We start from the raw sequence: 16,255 nt of genomic DNA, 5'->3' as shown, positions 1-16,255 counted from the left end.
ATAGAACAGAGGGGAAAACCCGGCCTCACCCGCAAGGTGCGGGCGGTGGACGATAGCGTAGGCTGCAGCACCGCAGGCTGCCACCACGCCAGAGGCAGGCTATATCTTCATGGCCACAATCCTGGAGGAAACAAACTGCGCGCAGATGTGGACGTAGCAGATGGCGCCAATCGTATATGCGTAAGCGCGGGTGCACATAGGGACGGTAGGTGCTGCCACCACCCGAGCGCACAGCGATGCAGGACCCGCGAGGGTGGTGGCAACTCGCCTAACCAGCCGAGCAGCAAGGCAGGATTTCGGCAATAACACAGTCACTACCTTTCGAGCTGCGTCGGAATATCTCGGATTTGGTGAATAATAATAATAATAATAATAATAATAATAATAATAATAATAATAATAATAATAATAATAATAATAATAACACATGGCTATTACTCGATTTGATGCCGTTAGCGCGCGCAAGCAAAGCAGCGTTTTCCTTTTTCACTGAAGTGAGCTTCCTATCTATTAGCTCCGAGAAAGGGAGTAGCCCACATCGCCGATGAAGCCAGTGCTTCCTTCACATATATAGAGTGAATAAAAACAAAAATAATCAAGTGCCGCGTAACCAGCGTGATATCAAATTATCTTTTCACATCTCGTCTCGCGCGGAATGAATTTAGTCCCACTTCGCACCGAGTTCATTAAATCGCTCAAAGAACGCGCCCAAACGAAATGACTCCATTACTGCACTGCCATGCATGGCAAAGTACAAAGTCAAAATTCACTCTTTACAGGGCAAGTGTGTCTACACAGCTTGGCTCCTTCAACTGCCACGTCGCATTACTTCGCCGCGCGCACCCCTTTAATTACCGCACCATACATCACTGGCCTCCCTGAACAGTGCACTAACATACACGCACGAATAGACGTCAACACGGGCGCGTGCGCGTAATTGCATGCGCCGTGGCCTATACTACACGGCGAGTGGAAGAAGACAGCAAGACGACGGCGCACGTGGGACGCAGCAGCAGCAGCAGCAATCTGGGACAGATCGGTGAGCTCGCAGGAAAACACCCATCGATGAACCCGATGGAATAGCGCAGGCACTTAAGCATAATCAGGGAGAGGACCAGCGGGCGGTTATAATCCACTCAGCGACAGCATAATACACGCCCGTAACGCCCGCCTTCAGCCGCGAGAAGGAGGCGCAGTATGAAAAAAGAGGCTCGCTGCACTGCACGCGGTGTATTGCAGGAGCATGCAGCAAGCAGAAGCAACAGAGCCTCGGGGGCGCTCTGTCGCGATCGGACACGCCGAGGAATCGTTGGCGCGCGGCGGAAAGAATAAAATCTAAAGAACAAAACGAGAAAAGAATAAATAAAGACAGAAAGGAAGAAAAACGGGGTGAACCTTTAAGGCCGAGCTCACCCCTCTCGCTTCCTCCGCCCATAAAAGTCGGAAGGAAGAATTCGCGGTGGGGGCACTCCCATCATCATCATCTCGGCATAAACAAGTGGGTTAGGGAGCAGCAAGCAGCTGCGACGCGGCGCACGACCCCTATACAGGCGTGCACGCGCACACACACGCACGCACAGACACACAACCCGGCGCCACTCTCCCGGTCAGGCGAGCGAGATACGCAGCGATGTATCGCGTTGGCTCGCCTACGCCACTGCTCCGGATTTCCTGTTCCGCGACGGCGAGCGAGGACAACCAGGAGGAGGAGGAGGAGAGACCGGAAGAGATGGAAGTGGCGACTGATGCCTCTCGCCAAGCGATATCACCACCACCGCCACCACAAGTATAAGACCAAGAAGACCCCCGGCTACGTATGCGCTCGCCCCGACACTGCCAAAGAGGGGACCTTCACGCTCCCTGGCACGCTATTTTGCTTGTTGCTTTCGCTTAACACTCCACGAGACAACAAGAAACGCCAGATGAGGCGGGAGCAACTCGCATTCGCGCAACGGACACCGCGCGTTCACCGTCTCTCTCTCTCTCTTGAAGAAAGTATAACAGCCAACGAAGCAATTACACACTTACAAGCGCTGGCGCGCGCGCGACGCGCGCTTCAAGCGCGATTTCATTGAGCCAGTCGTCCGTATGTAGGCGAGGGGCGCGCACCAATTAGAACGGCCATTACTCGGATCGACCCTGGCTCTGCATCTAGAGCGAGAAGCGGCGCTCTGCTGCTGGCCGGACGGCGAAACGAGCGCCGGCCGGGGCCCATGCAGTTCCGCCCCGGAACGCGTTCGTCATCGTCGCCCTCAAGGCTATATGCGCTGACACCGAGGAGGGCTCGCGCTCGGCGAGAGAAGAAATATATGCACTCGCGGCATCACGAGCGTTCAGAGTCAGAAGGACGCGCGGGGAACAAAAGGCATCCACGCCCCACTCGCTTTTTTTTTCCTCCCCCTACCAAGTACGCGCGCGCTGCTGCATCCGCTCCAACGCCGCGTATTACCGCGAACGAGGGCTTCTAAAATACATTACGTGTGGTCTCCGTGCACTGAACAATGCACACCTGGCAGGAGGAGGAGGCAAGCGATTAAGCATTCCGCGAACGCGTGTCCTTCGTAACAGTCCATTTTGGCTCGCGTGCGTGAATGTATAAGCCCGCGCGCCCAAGCGTATTCGTCTTCGTATATACGCGAGCATTTCTTTTAATTGTTCAGTACAGTGGCCTGCAGACGCCGAGCACGTTCAACCGCGCAATTATTCTTGCGTTGAAGACCGGCGCGGTATAACAACCGCCTGCATCGTCTGGCCTAGCTCTCTCTCCTCGCTACAGCGCAGTGAACCAGGAGACTATAGCCTGCCTTTGCACACAAATGAGCGGAGCGACAACGAATGCTCACGTCACAAAACTCGCGGAGTAATTATCCTCATTGCATGGGCTGTAGCTAAGCCATGCGGCGAAAAAAAAAAAAAAAGCGCGTCCAGATTTTAGTCCGAGTCCAAGTTATAGTCAATACGGGAGCAAGTCAACCTGCTTACTCAGCAGCTTTTACATTGCCTTCTCATATCAACTTGTACACACTCAAAGCCTGCGGACAAAAGCGCACAGCTATGCCACTATGTATTACAATTTTCATAAAGCCAATTTACAATTTGGGTAACGCTTACGATTCCATAACCCTTATATACGGGAAGCTCGATCGGGGCATTCGATCCCGTCTTCCGGCCGCGCATATTAACGAGGAACTTATACACTATATCAATTAACAGAATAAACGTTCCCTCGGGCCAGGTCGCCAAAGCTTTGAATCGACATGACTCGTGAAAGGCTCGTTAACGCGCGACACCCGCGTGCGATATCTGTAGAGTCCGCGTTCTGGCGTCCGCACCTCTTATTTGGCGTCAGCAAAAGCAAATATATATACGTCGGCTACACACAGCCTTCCATACCGATGCCCGCTCGAGCCCCGTGAACGATATATACACGCAACTCCTCACCAGCCGAGGTCAGCATATATAATTACAGACCAGCGCGCGCGGCTCGGACGAGTTGGGCGGCTGTGCAAGCCTTTCGACGCTTGCGGGGCAAGCGGCGAAGCAGTGAGTATAGTATACATACAGCGGCGAGATGTGGCTGCGAGCCAACGGCGACCGCGCGGCAGCCTCCCGAGGTGCGATAAGGCGCTAAGTACCAGCTACTGCACGCTTCCGTTCTTCGAGCGAAATCAATGGCACGCACGCATGCAGCAGCCCGCTTAGCTGCCTCCGAGAAATATCTCTACACGATAGCCACGTTCGCGTATGGACTGCAACAGTCCGCAAGCGATCTCGGCCGGGAAAGTACGTATACACGCAGCATGCCCCACGAATGCCACGCTGCATGCGTACAGAGAGCGCCCTATACAACGTGCATATGAGATATATAATTATACAGCCTCTGTGGTATATCTCGAGCGAGCTAATTGCAAAGCGGCATACAGTCGCGGAGGCGGGACGCGGGCCACTTTTGATCTCGGCGAAGCTGCCACCATCATTTAAGATACCTTGGGACAACGAGACCATTAAGCCTGTAGATCCTATAGTACACACAGGAACCTATACAGGCACCCGAGTCCGAAAGCCGCCCTCTTCCGCCAAGTATATAGTATATACACATCACGTGACGCCTGCACAACACCGCGCAATTTGTAGAGATTATATGGCGCACGTAAAAGCCTCGCGTATACGCGGAAAGGAGTGCGCATATGCGCCATAATATGAGCATGCACACTCGTGCTGTTCTATTTTATCGCACGTAAAATCTTTGTATGCAGTATACACTGTACTACCGAAGCGTTACTATAGATGCGTAGGGTAAAAAAAAAAAAAATGTCACTTACTGACACCTCGAACGCCTCGTGCAGTGCGAACTTATGTTACTTCGAGACAAATCCACAGCACCACGCAATACCATCGGGAACACCTGGCTTGCGTTCAAGGCACAACCAATTATGCTTGACAATACATCGAGTATATATATTTTTTAGCCTTTTTGATGCAATATTTTGCATTTTCTTCTCGTTTTCTTTTGCATCTACATATGCGTACGTGCTTCAGCGACGACGTTGCGATTTGTGCAATAGCAACCGATCGAGAGCTAGCGAATACTATTCAATGAGTTTATTTATTTACAAAATCTTTATTATTACTTATTAAAGCCAGCCACTGCCAACATCACGTCAATTATCTAGGAACCGTGACAATCATCGCTGTTTCGATATATATTCCCCAACGTGCACACGAAACGTCACACATTCCACGCAGTAATTGCCACCATGCGCGAGGAATTCTTTTGATGGAAAAGGCACGTGAAACATCAATGTTACATATATTGCGGTACATTCTGGCGACGGATATGTTGTAGTAGAAACTGGAGCTGTAGTGTCAGGATTCCGCAATCGACATGTCATGAGCCTCAGCTGGCTAGCTGAACTTTCCGACTAAAAGACAGTTCACCTCATTTTTTTTTTCCCTCTCCATTACTAAACGTCTGGAGTGGCTGAAAATATTACTACGCATACCAGGGCTGACGTCACCAGAGCCGAACAATCATGCCTTTTTCATGCTGCTCACACGCCGAGAGCCCCGTGAAGTAAGAGGGCAATCCATGTTGTGTCTTACCTGCAAGGGAGACAGAAAGAACGTCACAGTTAGCCAGACAGCAACGTTTAAAAAATGTGTCAGCAATGCTATCACTTTGCCTATGCAAGCAAAATGTCACCGATATAAGTCACATCATGTTTAATATGAGTGATGGGGGTTAGAAAATGTGCGGGTTCGGGTGACCCGGTGAGGGGAAATAAATGGAAGGCTCTGAAAGAGTCCAGTGTCCTGCAGTTTAGTTTATTCGGATTATTATTGTTATTTGCTGCGGGCGAGAACTGCTATATATAAGGCGAAGTGAACAACGACCTCAAAATCACTGCACTATAGCATTACCGGATAATAGTGCAAAACAGGTTCGAGCACTTATGTCCGCGCAAGAATCCCTTTAATCTAACATCTCGAACAAACAAATGACCACACGTGCATGGTTCCCGCGGCGTCAAGCTTGACGCCGATTCCTGTTTCCAAACGTCCAGCAAGGTTTTTTTTTTTTTTTTTTTTTTCTTATATTGTCTAGCTCCTCGAAGCAACCTGTTGCGTACAGTGACATGCTCGAGCAAGCGTGACTGCAGTTAGCGCGGAAGTAGAGACGAAAAGAACGCACAAACAAATCGGAACCTGTCGAGATAGTGCAAGTACAGCCGCTAGAGGATAGAGTGCACGTACTTCAGAGCCGTGGTTAGGGGCACGAACTCTCCTGTCTGCTATTTGCTTTGTTTGAGGAAACAAAATTGCACGGCAGGCACCGTGGGAAATCTGCGACCTCGGCAGCGGCATATACGAAGACGCGCCGTCTGAAAGGCGTTGTGTCCTATGCGCAAAAGAACGAACATACAACAAAACAAAGATTTGGAAGGACCAACAGCGACCACCGATTTTGCATGGACACCACCTTTTCATCGACGCTCACAGACAGCACAAAAGGCACCTGTCAAGATTGCTTGCTCAAGTCCAGTTGGCATTTAAGTGCACGCAACCTCTTTCAATATTTTTTTTTTCGAACGGCCGTCAAGCTTTGCGGGTGAGAGAGTGTGAATCTAAACAACCAGCGAAAAACAGGACAGATGGATGACAGACAAAACACAAGAACACGCGTGTCATCTCTCCGTTGTTTATACTTTCATGCACTGCGCACATTCACAAAGAACTCGTTCAACTCAGCGCCATGCTGAACACATCCCTCGATTTACAAAGCCTTGGCTCTTTCTCGGCAGACAAGTGGCTGTTACAGAAACTTGTAGTATGGAGCGAGTGCAGTTCACGCCCGGCCTCCGGACTTCTTGGTCTGCGCAGCCGGCTACACCGCAAGACGTCCGCAGCGAAGAGCAGCGCTAGCGATCACCAAGGCGCGGCTACACTGCTGCACAAGTGTGTTATGCTATACAGCAAAGCCATATTTCGTATTACGGGTATATCAACTCGCGCAGCGCACATAAGTTACATGCAACGGGTGCAGACCTATATTGCACGACCTCGTTAATCGAGAATTCCCGTCGTCATTAGAAGGTTGCGCCACTATGCTGACCCACCAGCATTATAAACGATGCGGCGTACGGCACGACGTCGATGAATGTACTACGGGACGAACAAGAGCCGAGCGTGACGACACCGCGTTGCGCGCACTGTGCAACGCTAATCAATGCGACGTCACGGAGGCGTCAGGCGGACGTCACTCAGGGGGCGCTTCACCCGTGACGTCCGAACAACGGCTGGGACGGTGCTCGAGCAACGTGTGCCGTAATTGCGGGCACGGCCCGCGGGCGACTGCAATGCACGCTGTCGTTGCAGCCGCTCTGACGACACCTCGCGCCGTTCCAGGTATGTATACGAGGCAAGCAAGCGCGCGCGCCGCTACATGAATCACGCGATGAAGCGAAGCGCGCGCGATGAATATGAATCGACGCGCCGGAATGGAGACGACGACGCGCTGCAGATGCCCGCGCGACGCAATCCGTGCTGCGCGCGCTGACAATCAAGACGACATCCTTTCGTTCCCGCGAGACGCTTGCATAGCGGATGAAAGGACTCGTCAGGAGCTGCCTCTCTCTCTGACAGGTGCCTTTGAACGACCTCTTCTCTTTATGCCCCAGCGACAAAAGAACCTGCGATGCAGCTGCAGCACTCGAAAAGACGCATTCGCCGTTTGTGGACCACTGACACGTGGCTGTGTATACGGCTTGAACGACGCGTGGGCTTTACGTGAACGCGCTGAATGGAAAAAGGTGTAGAATCGAGATTCAAAACGTTATAGGCGCATATTTCATGCTAGTATAACGCAAGCTCACGCAACACGGGACAAAAAAGATAGAAATGTAAAAAAGAAAAGAAAAAACCGAGGCGACCCTGCCGAACTTGTGCTTTTTTTTCCCCTTAATCTATAACGTCTTTATAGGGCCAGAATATATAGCCAGCAGAATAAATAGGTGAGCGGTATATGCCAACAGAATAATCGAACCTGGCTCCTCACGTGAACGCACGTGCTCAAGAATCACAGGTGCTGTAGCTAGAATCCCGTCAAAACATTTGTCTGCCGGCGAAAGGGTCCTGTTCGATGAGGAACACTGCAGTTTATATGGCCTAGCTAGCATTAGGCTACGTTAAATGGCACGAACTTCATTTAGTTTACGGGGCACGTCGTTGCCATTAAGGAGGCGCGCAGCTGTACGGTACCACAAAAGCTGGAGCACAGATATGAAAGCCCCACAAATAGTATTTGTGTTCAAAAACGATTTCGGGAAATACCAAGGCAACGTCAGTGTGTTGTATAGAATGCGCAACCGACTGCCCTCCATCCGCCTGTATCATGCGCAGACACTGTCCAACTCTACGGGACGACGAGGCTATCAAAGGATGGTTGACATTGCACGTTTCTCGACATTCTCAGTTTCTTCCCTAAAACTGAAATAAAAAAATTAACATCGAAAAATACCAAAGCAGAACAGCCACCTCCCTCCCCTAGCTCTCCCTTCACGCTTTATTTTTTCTCGTATTCCGTAACCTCCAATATAACCAGCATGTGAACGTCCACAGAAATAATGCGTGGATCGTAACATATCCAGGACCCCAACACACTAGAAGCTTTGCGCGCGAGCAGGTCTGTGCATGACGCCAAGGAGTCGGCGAGCTGAGCCTGTTCACGCGTGTACATGCAAATTGCTTGGGCGCCGCTCGTCAGGATGTCCCGCTGACCGATCGAGGCCCCGGCGCATTTCACGCCCGACGACGCCTGCTAAGTCACGCGAATGCCACATGCTAATCCAGAGGATGGCGGGCACCAACTAGCACGTCGCGGAATTTTCAATATGCACGCGTAAGAACGATTGGACACGTGAGCGCGGATCGAGTTATTTCGATTTGCATCGCATACGTAGTCAAGTATCACTCCTACATTCCGCTCTCAAAGTAGGCTATGATCGACGAGCTGGCCGCACAGTCGCGGCTTGCAGAAGGCAAATGTGGAAGAAAAAGAATCTACGCAGCAGGCAACATAACGCAGGTACATTTCCCACAACCCGGCCTGGCGGTGTCAGTGGAAACCGTGGTTATAGGCTAGCAGGACGCGATTTGAATGGAGTGCATCGCATTCAACACGGTCTCGTTAAATAGACTTTGGTTGCATGTTGCTCATACTTTATGCAGCAAGCGGCAGCTGCAGGCACTGCCGAAGCTTTTTTTTTTTTTTAACACATCAATTCGCATAGGCGTCGTGCAACTTCATCACGCAGTAGTTATCAAGGGCTGAGAGTCCCAACTTGAATAACTAATATATGCAAGAATAGAAGGAACCAAGCGCGGCATCGCTGATGTTACAGCCAGGACGACGCCTTGCACAATGCAGGCGGTCTCCAAAGGCACCACGCCACCTAAATCATCAGCCACGTTGTCCATCTCGCCACGCTACGGCATCTCGCATCGTGGGCACACGGAAACGCAACGTGAGACGAAAAGCGCGCGTCGCGCATGCCGCTGGCGCGGCGCGCGCGGTCGGCAACAGCAACGTCGCGCGCCGGCGTCACCGTCGTCGCGCGGCTCGACCACGGAGGGCAGGCAAGAAGGAGAGAAACAGCCTGCAGCGGCAACTACGACGAGAACGCCGGGAGAGAACGAGTGAGCGAGAGAGAGCAGGGCGAGCCCGCACGCGGGGCGACCATTTATGGCCAACCTTGGCTGGCCTTGCGGCTCGAGCAAGGCCGTGCGAGGAGCCGTTGCTTGGCTAGCTTGGCCACACCGCCTAACATGCAGAGTTCGTGCGCCGCCGTTCAAGGACGCCGATGTCCGCGCGCCCAGAGCTGTGCAGCAGCCACAGAAAACTCACTTTCGCTCGTCGCGCGCGCGTGTGTGCACCAGTACGCAACGCATCATCCCACAAGCGGAAAAGGGAGAGAAAGTTGATCCACACACACACACCGTCCCGGCGGGCGCGCCGCCGTCCAAGAAAAACACGACCGCGGCGCGCGGCAGTCGAAAGCGGTGGCGCGTTTTGTTTTGAGCGTGTTCCTGCCGCGAGTGGGGTGGGGAGGCGGAATGGGCGTTTTCGAGCCAGCCGGAAGAGAGAAAAAGAGAGGGCAGTTGGAAGCGGACAAAAATATTTGGTTACTGCTCCTACAGCTTCTGTACTGCGACGTGCGGCATTGAAGGCGCGCAGTATGAGGACGAGGTCACAGCACAGGCGAGCGTTCTTGAGCCTAAATAAAGAGGAGGAGACCGGCCAAGGCAAACAGTGTGGAAGAACGTGAAAGAAGCAGCAACAAAAACTGGGGCGTCATTGCCAGCGATGTGAATTCGGTTAGCTGACCGCCAACCCCATTGGATCATGCAAAATACGACGCGCTTAGTACTATATATGCTTAATGCGGTCGAGTGGAATGAGTGGTCCCTGGTATTTGCTTTGTTTACCCTATCTTTTTTCTTTCCTTCAGTCTATTTTCTTTGCAAGCTCTCTCATATTGTAACCATCAAGTAGGATTTGCGGGCGTTCCAAGGGCCCTCAGCTGTCGTCAGCTCCAGGACAAAGGACCACGCAAGTTAGCATCACCCACAATGCCAATTAGCGAAAGGCATTCGTCGACTGAACACAAAAGGCAGTGAAGAGGCAACGCTGTTCAAAAACCTCAACTAAAAACGAGCGTTCTCGACATCGAAGGCGTGTCACGCGTCACTCGTGGTATGGCGATCGATAAACGGCGAATACTTACTAACTTAACTCGGCCCCACCAAACTCCTAACAGATTCGCTCTTCAACAGGCGAGCGCAGTTCGAAACCACGTGCCCCGTGAATGCCGAGATGACCTTCATCAAGCGAATACAGCGGAACCCGCAGAAGACGCGGCGAAACTAAAGTATGCATCGCGTGCTTGCTCACGCTACGTATAGTCTCTCGCCTCGGCTCCCTTCCTTCCTTCCGGCACGTGCGTGAATAGCGGTGGGCGTGCATTCCGCCCCGACGTTGGCGCCAGCAGGCACACCACGCGAGACGACGGGTGGCAGCGGAGCCACCCTAATGATCGCGCCGGCGACGATGTGGTACATACGTTGCTCGCACGGAGCGGCGGAGAACGAGGACGGTGCAATACCGAAAAGATCTGGCGTCGCCGGGGCACGCATGCACACAACCGATGGACGCAGCTGCGCCGACGTCGAGGGCAGCAGGTGCTCGCTGGAGGCCGTCCAAGAGGAACAAGACGCACGCGGAATGCTCTGATGGGGGCGGGCGCAAAGACGAGATGAAGACGGCGCGGGCGAACGCTCCGAGCGATTATACCTAATGCGCATACCTTTCAATCCTTTCGCTCTCCCGTGTACAGCTGCGCGATAAAAAAAAAAAAAAAGAAGAAGAAGAGAAAAGGGGTAAACAAAAGGTCAAATGGCTTTCCTTCAACCGCCAGGTAATAACCGTAATAGAGAGTAACGATGGGCGGGCCTCAAGTCGGCGAAACATGGAGCTAGGAAGGGAGACGGGCGCAGGGAGGCATCGTGTATTCAAAGGCTTGCCACAACGGAGACGCCGTGAGCAAACATTGCTGTCTTGAGACTCCACACTGTTTGCTGCTATGTACTGTATAGGTGCTCATATAGGAAGATGGATTTGTATAGAGTTCGCTTTCAAGAGCCGATAGCCCTCCACTTCATACACGCAGACGATGTTTACGGCTGCGCGCATACCATCACCTTGAAATCTAAGAAAGGAAAGAAAATGAAGGGGGGTCTGCGGGTCTCACGGCCGCGATAAGCCAGCTTACGCAACTCCCTCGCAAGGTCGAGCATTCAAAGCCGCACTTGAGGCGGAAAAAACGACGCCGTCCAAGTGAAGAAATGCACTCCGGAGAAAAAACAACGCGCAGCTATATAATATAATCCGACGCGCACACGTACTGCAGTGCCAAATACGCCATTGGTGTCTCAACAGCGCTGCAAAGTGGCGCTCTTCAGCGAAGCCAGGGCGTTCCGCCAGAACGCCCTCGCCAATTTCAATGAGGGGCCATGCATCGGACCCGAGCGTCACGCAGTCTCCTTGGTAGCAAGCGCGGAAGCGCTGCGTCACAGACGGTCTCCTTCCCAGCGATGCTTCCAAGAAGAGAGGTCCAAGAGGGAAGGTTTCAATGTGTCCTGTTCTCTCATCTCTACGCTCCGCTTATCGCGTCCCCGCGCGTGGCCCGCGACATGCGCCGCTGAGTCAACTCCGCCGCGCCGTTTCGTCCAGAGAGTTCGACCTTCGCATGGCGTGCGCACACAGTGAAGAGGACGGCACACTGCTCTTCCGCGTAGCTTAGCCGGACATCTTCCGCAACTCTATAAAGTGCCAGCGAGCACACCTCTCCCTTCAACCACTGATGACAATGTATATAGTCAAGACACGCGAAAAATGCGTACGTGTAAACCCGCAATTTATTCTGACATTTGAATAATATAACGCTGCCAGACGAGCAGCAGTCTCAAGGGTCACCGAGCCCTATCGTCCAGTTTGTCGGTAGACGTCCATAATTGGCGATAGTTGCAGCCGAACCTGTGACATAAAATGTAACTGAGTTGCTGCTATTGCAAGTAGCCGAGTCCGCTCAGCAGTGATGTCTTCCCATGTTCACTATATCGAGTTCTACAGTCATGTATCCAATTGACCATTGTGAGCGCACATTTGACACGAGGACAGGTACAGCGACAAAAATTTTAACCATAAGGAAATGTACTTTCCCTTACTCTCTCATATCCAGTGATTTGTGCTTGCCATAGAGGTCAGCAAGGTTATAGTTTGTGCGGACAGGTGCTCACACACTATAACAACATATAGCCCGAAACCAGAGGCTCTCATATATATATATACGTGCGGATCACCAGTGAAGAATCCCGAGCGCCAGGTCGAATCAGCATATATGTGTTCGTAACTATATAGCAAGTTCTTAAATAGAGGCAGCAGGTGTGTGGAGCCCACAATTTCCAAACCACGTCGACACGGCCGCGGTCATGGGATGCTGATATCGCTTTGCCATTGCCATGCTTTGTCATCGAAGCCGACCGTAAACATTTAACTATACGTAACCAAGCATGTATCAGCGTGCACATTATACTCGAGAAGCGCTCGTACATAGCACAGCTGTATGCGACCTTCGCGACCAAAGCGTTTGCTGAAAGAACGTTCGAAAGCATAAAAAGCTGAACCTGACCGAACAGACGGGTTCCTGCGGTGGTCAGCTTATAGTCAAATCTCGGTCGATCCCACACCGATGCTCCCACGCACCTCAACAGTTCAATAAAGAGAGGGAGAATAACGAAAGAGGGCGCTCAAACACATAAGCGGTCTTTACACCGCGCGTTGCGCAATAAACGCTGGGAAAACAAGCGCCGGCCATTGTACAACGAGAGTGCGCATTTGCATGTTTAAGGGGGCAGCAAGGCGAGGAGCGCCAAAGGGCGGTTTCGCCGGACGGAGGAGCCCGCGCGAGCGGCCCCTATCACTGGCCTCCCAACGCAAGCGAACTGCAACAACGCAAGGCACGGCTGAGAAGAAACGGTGCCACCGCCACCAGTGCATAAATTGGCGGTTGCCAGGCGCGTCCGGCCCTCTCCCACCGCTGCACACAGCGGGCGGACGCACTTGCGAACAATCGCGCATGCACGACACAACGGAACACCCTCGTCAGGTGCGTAGTATATACGAATGTCAGCGCAGGTATACGGCGGTGCGCGCAATTGCGAAACACGGCGCGGTCAAATAGAATTGCAGTTTCGTATACGCGAGCCAGGGGAAAAAAAATAATAAAGAACACCGTGCCTCACAGCGCGGGTGATGACGGGGTCCCACCGGAGGTCGAAGCAGCTCGGCGGTGGCACTCAGTAATTTCATCCGGCGCAACCCGTTCTTTCACACTGTTGTCGGGACCGATGATGCGCCCGCGCTGCAGGAAGTGGAAGCGCATGCCGCGCACAACACGTCCGATTCAATACTCGCGCGCTGTATATAACGTGGCGAATACAGGTCTTCCTGCGAAACGTGTTTCTTGTCGTCGCACATACACGTACTTACCTATACATACACACGCGGGAACACTATATAGGAGTGAAGCTTCGAAGACTGATAGCTGGCGTCACGGCCTCCACCCACTTCCTCGCTAGAGAGTTCAGTCGTACAGCGCAAGAAGAATAGGCGGAACGTACGACGAAGAGCGGAGGGCAACTCGAGCGAAACCGTTCCCTCGTGTGTAAATAGGCGACCGCGGGCAGCCAACGCGTCGTGGAAGGGTCACGGTACCAAATCGTCCGCGGCCGAACGAACGACGGGTCGTCCGTGTTTACGTTCCCGAGGGGGCGCTGCGGTAAGATGCAATGGAACACAAGAGCGGTAGTACGAGGACGATTTCTGTTACACAACCGTACGTTTACGACGCGAGCAGGGAACCGGCGCCGCAGTATAAGGATTATCAGACCGCGCTCAAACGGCCGCGCCGCACCGCGTGTAGGACGCGCATAAACGGTCATAAACGCGAGCGAAGAAGCGGCGCATGCGCAATAATCTACGAAGCTCCGCAGTTTTGCACGAAATTGCGGCAGTTTGCGAGCTGCTACACAACGCACGGCGCAGGCCGGTGCGCGCGTCTTGCGACGCGAAGTAAGACAGGTATATACAGGCGTTTATACGCAGCAGCGGGCAAAGAGGGAGGCGGCCGCGCGGTCCTAGGTCACAAACGGGACGAGCATGTATATTATATGCGCGGCACGTATTGTGGGTCATGCGCAGCCTTCAAAACCCACGAAGACAAGGAGTGCGCAGACGCGAGGGACCCATTGGAAAACGCGGCCACGCAAACACCGGAGAGACAACACACCCGGTTCAACCATGCGTGCTCTGCAGCGATTTCAAGGTGCATATCCTGAATATGGACACCCTCCGATTCAGTTCCGAGGTCTTCTTGCGCTGTGCTCTAACCCGTTTAAGCAGAAGGTCACTTCGAGAACACCAGCGTGCACCCACAGACTACCCGGGATCGCCGCCTTCGCCATAAATGTACACAGTCGGGAAGATTCAAGTGCACTTAGAAGATAGCCTTGACACGAATTGCGTCATGCGCGGAGTGTATACCTTGAGCTCCGTGAAAAAAACGGCGCGTAATGCACAAAGCTTGGCTAACACAGCAGCCGCAGATAAAGTGGTATATACCCCTATACTGCGGTAATACCAATACTGCGGTTGTGGCATGCGCGTGCACTTCGAGAAGTATTATATTACTATTTAAGCATGTTACAGATGCTTCATGCACACGTGTCAACGCGTTAGAATCATTGCAGCACCATATATGTGCTATAACGGCGCAAAACGAATACGGGTCAAGTTCATGCGGTATAAGGCCGGCGCCGCTTGCAAAATATAGAAGGACGAAACCCGAAGGGAAAACAAAAGAGGAGGGGCCACGAAAAATAAGGCACGCCGAAACAGATAAGAAAGACGTTTTCCACTGTGCCAGGCGATGCGCCGCCACGGTCAAAACGAGGAAGAATCGTATATATAACGCCGTAAAAAGCTGAGGGTTCCCACACGCCGGAGGAGGAGCGTGCGCGTTCCTGCCGCACGCAGTATTAGCAGCCCCGCACGGCATGGAACGGCCGCGGCGACCTCGGTCGATAGACGCCGCCACACCAGCCTCGCCCTCGGTGCATGCATGGTTCCCAAAAGCAGAACCGAGGCCTCGGCGCCGCGCAGAGCCGTTAAGATTTATGACGCATCCGGGACCCCTTTTAAGTCAGGGCCTCTCTCTCTCCGAATATAGACTGTGCAGTACCGCGTCTTACGAAGCGCACTTTATCGCGCTCACCGGACGCGCTCTCGAGACACAACGAATTAAATGCCGTCGACGGACCACGCTCGACAGTGACACTGATCGCCCCGCGCACTCGAAGCACGACGCCTGCGTGTCAAAAGGAGGAAAATGCGGTATATAGCGCGGCCAGGTGCGTGGCCGCCTGTCGTCTCCTGGCTGCCGCGCATGCACCCGCGGTGCCGCTATGTAAGCCTTCCTGGCGGGGCACGTTGTTCAACAGAGCGGATAAGAACAATATGAGCGAGGCGGCCGGCGCGTGCGAAGAGCCGCGCCAGCCTGCCTTCCGCCTCCACCCCATTCTATGCAGCGACTATAGGACGACAGCGCCAACGCCCTTCCCGAAGGTGGTGGCGGTCCCGCTCAATCCGCAGCACACATGCCTCGTCCGCAGATACCGGATCCAACGGGCCGGAGGCGCAAGAGAAGGCGCTGCCGAAAACAAGACTCGTTTCGGCGCCACCCCGCACGAGACGCAGCGCGCTAAAAAGGAGGGAGGCGACCGACACCCTGACCTCGGCTCGAAACACGCTTGAGAAATGGCGGCGGTTCAGAGGTGGCCCAGCGTGAGCTGCCCGGTGTATAGAGCGCCGTGTGTGCGTGTGTATACACTTTAGAATACGCGCGCACACCCCCGCTACACAACTCCCCGCGCCAGCAGCGAGCGAACGGCCAAGTCGGCCGAAATGAATTCAACCGCGCGTGGAGCTTTGTAAAACACCGCCCGCCGCGCTGCTCGAGTTGGCCGTCCGCGCGCGGCCACAGATAAATCGCTGCGACGCGGAGGTGCGCAAGCTAAGCGTGGCGAGCGCAGGGAAACGACTCTGTTCAGCCAGACCCGACCCCCTGCCTTCCTAAACGAT

At 53.2% G+C, this 16,255-nt stretch overlaps 1 protein-coding gene across 4 annotated transcripts in view; it reads right to left on the bottom strand.

The window, feature by feature from the left end:
• The window catches only part of LOC119441942 (serine/threonine-protein kinase 17A), a 211,240-nt gene that overhangs the window by 100,861 nt on the left and 94,124 nt on the right, over positions 1–16,255 (bottom strand). The window contains exon 3 of one of the 4 annotated variants that reach the window (XM_049661760.1): positions 5,004–5,103. The exons of the other annotated variants lie outside the window; for them this stretch is intronic. The gene's annotated coding sequence lies outside the window, so the exon portion shown is untranslated. The remainder of the gene's footprint in view (positions 1–5,003; positions 5,104–16,255) is intronic. 4 annotated transcript variants of the gene reach the window in all.

Source organism: Dermacentor silvarum, chromosome 2 (assembly GCF_013339745.2).
Source record: "Dermacentor silvarum isolate Dsil-2018 chromosome 2, BIME_Dsil_1.4, whole genome shotgun sequence".
NCBI lineage: Eukaryota > Metazoa > Arthropoda > Arachnida > Ixodida > Ixodidae > Dermacentor > Dermacentor silvarum.
The sequence above is the reverse complement of the archived record's forward strand: the minus strand, read 5'-3'. Positions and strand labels throughout refer to the sequence as shown.